This window comes from Hyperolius riggenbachi, chromosome 10 (genome assembly GCF_040937935.1).
Source record: "Hyperolius riggenbachi isolate aHypRig1 chromosome 10, aHypRig1.pri, whole genome shotgun sequence".
Taxonomy (NCBI): Eukaryota; Metazoa; Chordata; class Amphibia; order Anura; family Hyperoliidae; genus Hyperolius; species Hyperolius riggenbachi.
This window is the reverse complement of record NC_090655.1, coordinates 31,301,432-31,312,235: the sequence shown is the minus strand read 5'-3', so window position 1 is coordinate 31,312,235 and position 10,804 is coordinate 31,301,432.

Below are 10,804 nucleotides of genomic sequence, written 5' to 3'. Positions count from 1 at the left end.
AGTAAGTGCCATGTGAGAAGCATAAATGGCTTCTGGCTCTCTAAACTGCCTCTCCAAAATATGGTAAAACAGGGCCACCCACCGATAAGCAAAGCATACCACACACATATTCTCAGATCTCTCCCGCTCCGCTCGCCTTGCAGAGCGCATGTTGTTGTAGAGTGCATTTTGTAAGCATGTTTCTGGTTCATATCTACCACTCTAGTTATTGTCAGTAGTCATTGCACGAGCAGTGGGTCTTGCTGAAAAGTAAAAAGAAGCCAAAACAGCTGACAGTGAGATAACGCTTCTGATAAGGTTTTAGTGCAGATTTCTCGGCTGCTGTTCAGAATGAAGAAGCATACAGTAAGGTACAGGTCAAAACTGCAGCACCTGCACAGCAGCAGTCCATCAGTGATTACCACAAGCCACAGCTGCAGCACAAGCACAGCGGCAGTCCATCAGTGATTACCACAACTGCAGCACATGCACAGCGGCAGTCCATCAGTGATTACCACAAGCCACAACTGCAGCACATGCACAGCGGCAGTCCATCAGTGATTACCACAAGCCACAACTGCAGCACATGCACAGCGGCAGTCCATCAGTGATTACCACAAGCCACAACTGCAGCACATGCACAGCGGCAGTCCATCAGTGATTACCACAAGCCACAACTGCAGCACATGCACAGTGGCAGTCCATCAGTGATTACCACAAGCCACAACTGCAGGACATGCACAGTGGCAGTCCCATCAGTGATTACCACAACTGCAGCACATGCACAGCGGCAGTCCATCAGTGATTACCACAAGCCACAACTGCAGCACATGCACAGCGGCAGTCCATCAGTGATTACCACAACTGCAGCACATGCACAGCGGCAGTCCATCAGTGATTACCACAAGCCACAACTGCAGCACATGCACAGCGGCAGTCCATCAGTGATTACCACAAGCCACAACTGCAGCACATGCACAGCGGCAGTCCATCAGTGATTACCACAAGCCACAACTGCAGCACATGCACAGCGGCAGTCCATCAGTGATTACCACAAGCCACAACTGCAGCACATGCACAGTGGCAGTCCATCAGTGATTACCACAAGCCACAACTGCAGGACATGCACAGTGGCAGTCCCATCAGTGATTACCACAACTGCAGCACATGCACAGCGGCAGTCCATCAGTGATTACCACAAGCCACAACTGCAGCACATGCACAGCGGCAGTCCATCAGTAATTACCACAAGCCACAACTGCAGCACATGCACAGTGGCAGTCCATCAGGGGTTACCACAAGCCACAACTGCAGCACATGCACAGCGGCAGTCCATCAGTGATTACCACAAGCCACAGCTGCAGCACATGCACAGCGGCAGTCCATCAGGGGTACCACAAGCCACAACTGCAGCACATGCACAGCGGCAGTCCATCAGGGGTACCACAAGCCACAACTGCAGCACATGCACAGCGGCAGTCCATCAGTGATTACAACAAGCTTCAACTGCAGCACTAATAAGGCTGGTTTCACAGTGGGACGCTACAGGCGCACGTTAGAGCAGCCTGTAACGCAGCCCACCGCACTGTAATGAAAAATCAATGGAGGTGTTCACAGTGCGGACGTTGCGTTACATTGTAACGCTGCGTCACAAGACAACGTACTGCATGCAGTACTTTGGACGCGGCTGAGCCGCGTTAGACTGCTTGCACATGCTCAGTAATGTGGGGGAGGAGCGGAGAGCGGCCAGGCACATGGCTAATTAATATTCACTGCACGTTATGACGTGCAGTGTTTACTTCCTGGAGCAGCCGCTCTGTGCGGCGATTGGCCGGCGGGACCACGTGATGCCGCATGCGCACAAGAGTGCGCATCACGGCATCACTGACGCCACAGTGAGCTGCACAACGCGGCTCACTCTGACGTCCAGATCCAGCACCACCAGGCGTTCCGTTAGGGGGACGTTATGCGACCTTAACGCCCCCTCTAACGCAACGTCCTGGTGTGAAATTAGCCTAAACGGACTTATATTACAATTGTTACATCAATTTTTCTGAGGAACTTTATTGTACTTACAGTTAGTGATAAGTATGACAAATCCTCATGCAGCCTATTTGAGAGAGGGCCCGGGAAACTTTGTTATGAGGCAAATGTTGAATTTTCCCTCCTATAATGGTATACATGTAAAAAGGGCTCCACGGATTTTGAGCGCAGGATAAAGCTGGGACAAATTTCCTGGTGGTGTTAATTAATGCTCCCTCTGTAAAGCACCGTACAGTGCGTGTGTGTGTGTGTGTGGGGGGGGGGGTCAGGGATGCAATTTGGCATCCAGCCCATATGTCCTCGGCCGTGCAGCCCACTTTTTACCTGACTCGCTATCATGCTGTTCCCTTGCATGATCAGATAGAGGCTGTGTGATCTGCCGCTGTGTTGTGATGTAAACAGATCCCTTCTCTTGTGTGGATTTATATCACCATATACATAAAATGACAGCCCCGCTGCCCCTGTACTTCAGCGCTCTCCGGTCTTACTCTGCGATTCCCACACTCTGCGCTGTCAGCATTGATGCTCGAAGGTTTGGAAAGCCCTCGGTTACAGTTTCAACTGATAGACATTTTATTTATGTTAATCCTCATTATCACGCCACACATTTCACTGGAAAACGTCTCTCTGACCATTTGCAAAAATTCCATCACATCTCCGGGAGGCAATTATCCTTCCTAAGTTCCATGCTGTGTTTGTGTTTCTCCATATTTACTGACCGCACTCACAGGACAGCATTTGATTTCATGACGTTTTTGTCCAGCAAGCAATTTCCCCGCACTGCGTGCTGCATTCACCAACTGTCAGTGTCGCTCCAGACAGTATAATAATGTCAGGGCCCAACTAAACACCAAAATGAACAGGGCAAATTCTCAAAGAAATCACATTGATGAGTTTAAATTGTATTTAATTGTCAAATAGTATATATCATATACTGTATATATGTAACTGAACTTTCCAAATGTTTGTACTTGTGCTTGCCTGCAGCTGTGCACCTATCCAGACTAAAACCATTGGTGCCTTGAGGTGAGTACATGCAAACTGTTGTCCGTAAAGATCAGGTCTCGATCCCTCAGGTGACAGTTTGGGCTTAAAGAGAACCCGAGGTGGGTTTAAAGAATATTATCTGCATACAGAGGCTGGATCTGCCTATACAGCCCAGCCTTTGTTGCTATCCCAAACCCCCCTAAGGTCCCCCTGCACTCTGCAATCCCTCATAAATAACAGCCACGCTGCTGACAAACAGCTTGTCAAAGCTGGCTGTGTTTATCTCTATAGTGTCAGTCTGCTGCTCTCCCCGCCTCCTGCAGAACTCCGGTCCCCGCCTGCATCCCTTCCCTCCCTGCTGATTGGAGGGAAGAGACGGGGGCAGGGACCAGAGCTATGCAGGAGGTGGGGGAGCAGCTGAGACTGACACTACAGATGTAAACACAGCCTCACAGCACGGCTGTGATTTATGAGGGATTGCAGAGTGTAGGGGGACCTTTGTGGGGTTTGGGATAGCAACAGAGGCTGGGCTGTATAGGCAGATCCAGCCTCTGTATGCAGATAACATTCTTTAAACACACCTCGGGTTCTCTTTAAAGAGACTCTGTAACAAAATGTTGAGCCTTATTTCTTCTATCCTATATGTTTCTATACCTGTTCTAATGTGGTCTGGCTTACTGCAGCCTTTTCTAGTTGCACTGTCTCTGTAGTAAATCTTATCTTCTTTCCTCTGTCGGCTCTGTCGGGCTCAGGTTGGAATGTGTGGAATTTGCAGCATTGCTTGTGATAGGCAGACGCTTTACACACCCTCTCCAAGCTCCCCTCTCAGCCTATCACACTCTGGTTAGCAGCCATGTCTTTTGTTTGTAAACACTGCCTAAAACTGGCAATTACAAGCCAGGATTGCAGCAGGGAGTGGCAGAAACAAAACAGCACAGAGAGGCCCAGGAGAACATAAGGAATAGAATGGTATGCTTTTTATTGTAAGAATTTTAGAGTACAGATTCTCTTTAAGTTTAGTACAGACACATCGCTAGCCTGCAGGCTAGTGAAGCATTTTTTTCTATGGAGCAGTGAAGAAGCTGAGAGGGTAGTGACGTATTACAGAGCAGGCAGGGGGGGCAGTAGAAGGACAATAGGGTCAAAAGCCTGAGAGCAGAGATACTTGAGGTCACCTGCAGGGCTATTGGCCGCAAACCTTGCGGGTTTCAGTTAGATATCGGGGAGACCGCCTGCAAAATCCATCTTTAACACCGCACTCACCATAGCAAACAAGTGGTTGTCCACTCATTGGCTGATGACTAATATATGAGGAACTCAAGAGTAATGATGGTCATGTCTATGGGGGACTCATGAAGTAATGTGATTTGTTTGATCTGCTGATAGATCAGCAATGCTCTAATCTGCTGTAATCACATCCCGATTTAGCACATGATCATGGCTAGCCAATCAGAGACTTACTAATCTATCACCTGATCAAACTGATCAAATGCTTCGTCTTGAGTTCTTCTAGACATGACCATCACTACTCAAGAGACTTGGCAGAAACACACAGAGCCCAATGTGTTTCTATAAGGAACCTGCTGACTAGCTAACAAACGCAAGTAACAGGATGTACGTAGGTCCACCGTAAGTAATGGTTTTGTTGAAAGGAAACCCGAGGGGGGAGACTTATGGAGGCTGACATGTATTTGCTTTTAATCAATGCACATTGCCTGGCTGTCCTGCTGATCCTCTGCCTCTAATACCTTTAGCCATAAACTCTAAACAAGCATGCAGATCTGATGTTTCTGACAAAAATCTGGCAAAATTAGCTGCATACTTATTTCAGGTGTGTGATTCAGACACTACTACAGCCAAAGAGATCAGCAGGACAACGGAAGTAAACATGGCAGCCTGCGCATCCCTTTCAGCTGGGGTTCCTTTTAAAGGGTACCATAATCAGAAAAAAAAAAGAGTTTAACTTACCTGGGGCTTCTACCAGCCCCCTGCACCGCCCTGTGCCCGCGTCGTCACTGAAGGATACTCTAATCCCCTGCAGCGCCCCTCTTTCAGCCAGGCGATTGAGCGAGTCGATGGCCACTGCGCATGTGCGGCCTCGCGTGTCCTCGATCACGCGTCCGTTGCCGGGAGCGTTTTGTGCATGCACAGTAGAGATTTATCTGTACTGATCATGCGCAGAGCGCTCCTATCCACGGGACAAAGATCAGGAGGCTCGCGGACCGGGGCCACGCTTGCAGAAGGAAGAGGGGAGCTGCAGGGACTGGAGGATCGGTGAGTGACGGCGTGGGCACACGGTGGCTGCAAGGGGCTGGTAGAAGCCCCGGATAAGTTAAACTCGTTTTTTTTTTCCCGATTCAGGTTTAAACTGTCAGGTCTGCGGATCTTACCAATGCTGCAGCTGACAGCAGCGTGTCCGCGACTTCCGGGTCGTCTGCTCGTATGGCTGGGGATGACGTCAGCAGCGCTCCGGCTGGGCTTCCTACGCATAGAGTGAATGAGGGTGGACGCACATGCTGTCAGCGTCGCTCCTCTTATTCACTCAGGAAGCGTGTCAGCTGACAGCCGGTCAGCTGACACGCATGGGTCCACCTCTGGATCCGGATTGGCCAAGCGGTTTGGGGGCGTGTTCTCCTACTTACCCGGGCTTCTTAAGCGCTGCTTTGACACTTGCTCACTGTCTGCTCTAGCTAACACTTTGCAGTGAAGGCTTAAGACCTTAGTCAGTCCATGTGTGGCTTGAACCGGCAGGACCCCGGGGATTCCATACTAGATCAGCTTATATTATATTGATTACTTGTGTTTGACTTCTGCCTGTTTCTCTGACTTCTCTTTGCCTGCCGATTCTGTACCTTTGCCAGTCTGATCTGTTGCCGACCTCTGCCTGATTACTCACTTTGATTTTGCCTGCCGATTTTGTACCTTATCTGACTGATCTGTTGCTGACCCGATTTGTTTGACCATTCTCTGTTCCTGTATTCAGTGCTAGTACTGCCTTCTACTGACACTGTCTGTAGACACTTCCCTTTCCTGGGAACGTCTAATAACTGTCTGTCTGCTAGTGCCCTCACACACTAGCAGATCGTTACATAAACCTGATGTTTCAAATGTGTGACTTTAAAAAAACTGTCATTACAGTGGCTTTGCTAGATACTGGACTGCTATCTTGGTTTTCAGTCCTTATATAGACATATTGCTCAGACTTGCACTATCTACTGCTGCCTGCCAGTCACTCCCTGGGGTAACGCATGCCGCATAGGCTAGGTGTTTACCCCGCTATGTGCAAAATGTTTGCCGATTATCTGTGTTGCCGAGCAGCCCTGTTCCGCGACAGGCTGATGGTGCCACGACCCTTTTTGTCCATTTGCTGGTAAATAACATCAGCGCTCCCCCTGGTCCACCGAATATCCCGTTACGCTTCCATTGTGTAATGTGGATCTTAATAGTCTATTTCCACCTAGATTTTGGCTGCTCTTACATTTAATTGAAAGAAAAAACAGATATGAGCTGGCTGGCAGGCCCCCGGCGTCTTATCTTAAACACAGCAATTCTGGGGCAAGACGTTGCAAGGAAATCGGACCCCCTCCTCTGGCTTTTAATGCCTACTCTCAATGGAGCCTTTGTGCTGGCTGATATCGCTGGGTGCGTGTGCGATTAGTTACTCCACCGTGAGCCGCAGCAGTCAGATCCTCTCCTCCCCATCTCCGGGGCCTCTGCCTCTGGATGTGATACCTCTGTATCGTGCAAGTCCTCAGAGCGCACAAGTATGAAATTCAGCTGCAGCTCTTCAGACGGCTCCCGTAGTTCTTCCTACGCTTGTAATCCCCTCTCTGTTATTGTTTACAAACTCTAAAGTAAGTCTGGTGTTTTTATGCTAGTAGTGAATTCATATTACTCAGTAGCTTCAATTCACATAGACTTACCCCGTTCGGTAAAGCATAAAACAGCTGCGTTTACCACAGTTAGCAATCTCCCCTTGCAGCTAGGACACTATTTGCACCGAGTTTGTATGTTCTCCTCATATCTATGTGGGTTTCCTCTGAACACTCCGGTTTCCTCCCACAGCCCAAAAAGATACAGATAAGTTAACTGACTTCTCCTTAACAGTGGACCCAAACCAAACATTTTTTTTTTTATTCAAAATATTTAGTTGCACCACTCTGACACATACAAAGATAAATAAACACTCCTTCAAGCCTATGAGCATTTCAGTGCATGCTTTTCACCCTTCTCTTTTCACAACTAGGGTTATACAGATGGCAGCCATTACTTCTGAGCTTAATAGGAGGATTTAGATCATGGGTTTGTTTGTCATCAGCTACCCTCCCCTCACAGGGGCGTCGTCTATGTGAAATCTCACACAAGCTGAGATCACCTCCCCTGTGACATCATCAGTAGCAGCCTGTGTTTTGTTTTAGTTTTTTATCTCCTCTACCAGTCTGCCGGATTCTGTCCCGGTAATTTGAAAAGAAGGGAGGGGTTGCTCCAATAAATGTAAAATATTTTATATTTGTCATCATGCAGCTGGAAAAAGACTGCTATTTATTATTATAATTTAGAAAATAGATTTTATTTCTGAAATCTTGTATTTTTAGTTTGGGTCCACTTTAACCACTTGAGGACCACAGTGTTAACCCCCCCCCCCCCCCCCCTAAAGACCAGGCCATTTTTATCAAATTGGGCCATTGCACCTTTAAGGCCTCACTGCAGGGCCGTACAACACAGCACACAAGTGATTCCCCACCCCCCAACAGAGCTCTCTGTTGGTTGGATCTGTTCGCTCCCCCAGTGTTTATTTTTTTTATAAATATTTATTTGTTTTACTTTATTTATATGTATTTATTTTTTATTTTTCCACTGGCCCCTCCCTCCCCCCTCCCCCACCAGCCTATCACTGTAATCAGCTGTCATAGGCTTCAGCCTATGACATCGGGTCACCCCTGAGCCGATGGAGGTGACAGCCATGTCACACGGCTGTCCCCAGTGCAGCACTGCCTTAGATCGCAGCGCTGTACAGGCCTATTAGACGGCGCTGGGAGATTAATGGCGGAGCTCTGCTCTGTCATTCATGCAGAGATGTGCACAGATTGGTGCGCGTGATCGCCTGCAATCCCCACTCCAAAGACCTTACGCCTATCGACGTGAGACCGTCCTGGGGCTGCTGCCGTGGCCACGCCCTTCGGCGTGATGCCGTCGGCAAAAGGTTAAATTGGCCCTAGACTATGATACATACATACACGATACATACATAGACTTATGACTTTGGTAGGGATTAGATTGTCCCCTCTGCGGGACAATGACAAGACAATATACTCTGTACAGTGCTGTGGAAGGTGTTGCCACTTTATAAATATTAAACAATAATAAAATAACCCCATTGAAAACAGGAATTATCAACTAGTGAAGCAAATTAGTAAATTGTAAGATAAATGACATCAATTATTGAAAATTCACAAAGATGGAGCATGCGGTAAAAGTAAGTGAGATGTTCATTATTTAAAGAAAACCTGAACTGAAAATTAAAAGTCAAAATAAACATGTGCAGGTCATACTTACCTCCTGTGTAGTCTACTCCTCAATCTCTTTCTCCTCTCCCGTGTCCCATTTGTCCACTGTGATCAATGGAATTCTCCATCCTCCATTTTAAAAATGGCCATTACCCCATAACAACCTCCTGGTCAGCACACTTAAACTGTAATATTGACCACTTGAGTCATAGGGAAACATGGACTTTACCTTGCACATCCAGTTTTGACTGACAGCAGCTGATATATAACTGACATCAACTGGTATATTTCACTTCTGACAAAATATTGTCAGAACTGGAAGGGATCACTGTAAGAAGATAAAGGTGAGCTTCTGAAAGGAACTGACAGCGAGGTAAGTATCTAATATTCATTTGCCGCTACATCTCGCTTATATTTTAAATAAATTTACTCAGTTCAGGTTCCCTTTAGCCATAGCCTGGAGCTGTCAGTAACTAACAAACATAGAAGGGAGAAAACAGCAGAGAAAAGGTAAAAACGAATTCAAAACTATTCAGGAAAATAAGAAAGTTAATCATAAAAAACATGTTTACCTAATTTCACAATATAATAAGGTAGCAGTTAAAAATAATGAATAAGATACTAATAATTTTGAGCTGTCACTAATACACTAAACATGTACTTTACTTGTCAGTATAAAGATGCCCATTAACAGTACAATTTTTCCATCAGACGCAATCTTTTAATACGATTTTTGTGATCGAATTATATAGAAAACTGCACCACTTGTGGCGCAGTGCGACGTGAAACGATTCTTCGGTCGATTGGAAAAGGAAAAAATATTGATCTGAAATGTGTATTTTATGATCAAATTGGAATGTAAAACTTTCTTAAATCGTTCCGTTGATGGAAACAATTGATAATTGCCTTCCAATTAGTTACAATCGTTCAAATCGCGTCAAGAGATGGGATCTGAAGGAAAAATTGTACTGTTAGTGGGCACCTTTATAAAAGACAAACTGCCATCTGTATCTGTTTCATCCATTTTCCCCACACTCCAATACTCCACTAAAGTGGATCCGAGGTGAACTTTTACTCATTGCATAATTGTGTTCCTTTCCTATTGTTTATAGGGCATTCCTCAAGCCAAATACTTTTTTGTTTTAATACTCTAATTCCCCATAAACTAAATAAACCATACCCACAGGTTTTCAGAGAGCCTTGGCAGTAGCAAGGGCTCATGGGAGCTCAGTCTGGGCAGGGGGAGGAGAAGGTGTTACTAGCCATTGATTTCAGAGGCAGAGGGGAGGAGGGGGGATTAGGTTTTTTTCACAGTCTGAGTGCTGATGGTGCAGATAAGCCTGCCTCTGTGTAATGTTTACAAACAACATGGCTGCTGCCATTGCATCACAGGAAGAAATAATCATATTCTATTAAAGCTGTTTGCAGATAGATTTCCTGTGTAAACTATCTAAACTTTAGATAAGATATATAGACAAGTTACTTGTTATAGTTAGTTTTTCATATCGGATCCGCTTTAAATAGCGAATGAAATACAGCATGAGGTGAAATCTTAGTGAGCTGTCATACAGTTTTTTAGCCAAACTATTACTACGTGTGTGTAAATATTAGCAAATATTGATTACAAAAAAAGGCTAAAACGCAGCATGAGGTAAACTATCAAACATGACATTTTTACTGAATGTGTCTTATGCTCGGTACACACGGTACGTTTTTGTTTTTCGGTTTTCCACCTAATCAGTTTTTTTCCACTCGATTCTGCACTCAATTCTCTTACCTTCTGCTAGTTTTTCTTATCTTTTTCCATTCACTTCTATGAGAAATCGAGCGCAGAATCGATTGGAAGGAATATCGGACATGTCGGGAATTATCTATCGAATCGATCTATCGAGCGTAAAAACGTATCGTGTGCACCCAGCATTAGCAAATTGAAGCCAATGTCAGATGGTGATTTAGCATAGCTGCAATTACCATGTCAAAACAGTCTTTACCTATAGTCATGATAGGCAAAACATTTCTCCCCCGAAAATGAGGCAATCAGCCAGGAAGCTGTTGATCAGTCCTCCGGCTACTGATTAATTAACAAGCAGCTAGAGGCTATAATTGGTTGGATTTAATCTGCCCTAAATCAGTGGAGATGTTAGGAGAACATTTTGCTCATGACTAGTTACCTAGATAAAGGAAATGACTCATAAATACATAACATGCCGAATGGCAGCAGGACAAACTATTGGCGGCAGGACAAGCTATTCTCGGCTCTGTTCAGCTGAATGAATTCCCTGCACTGA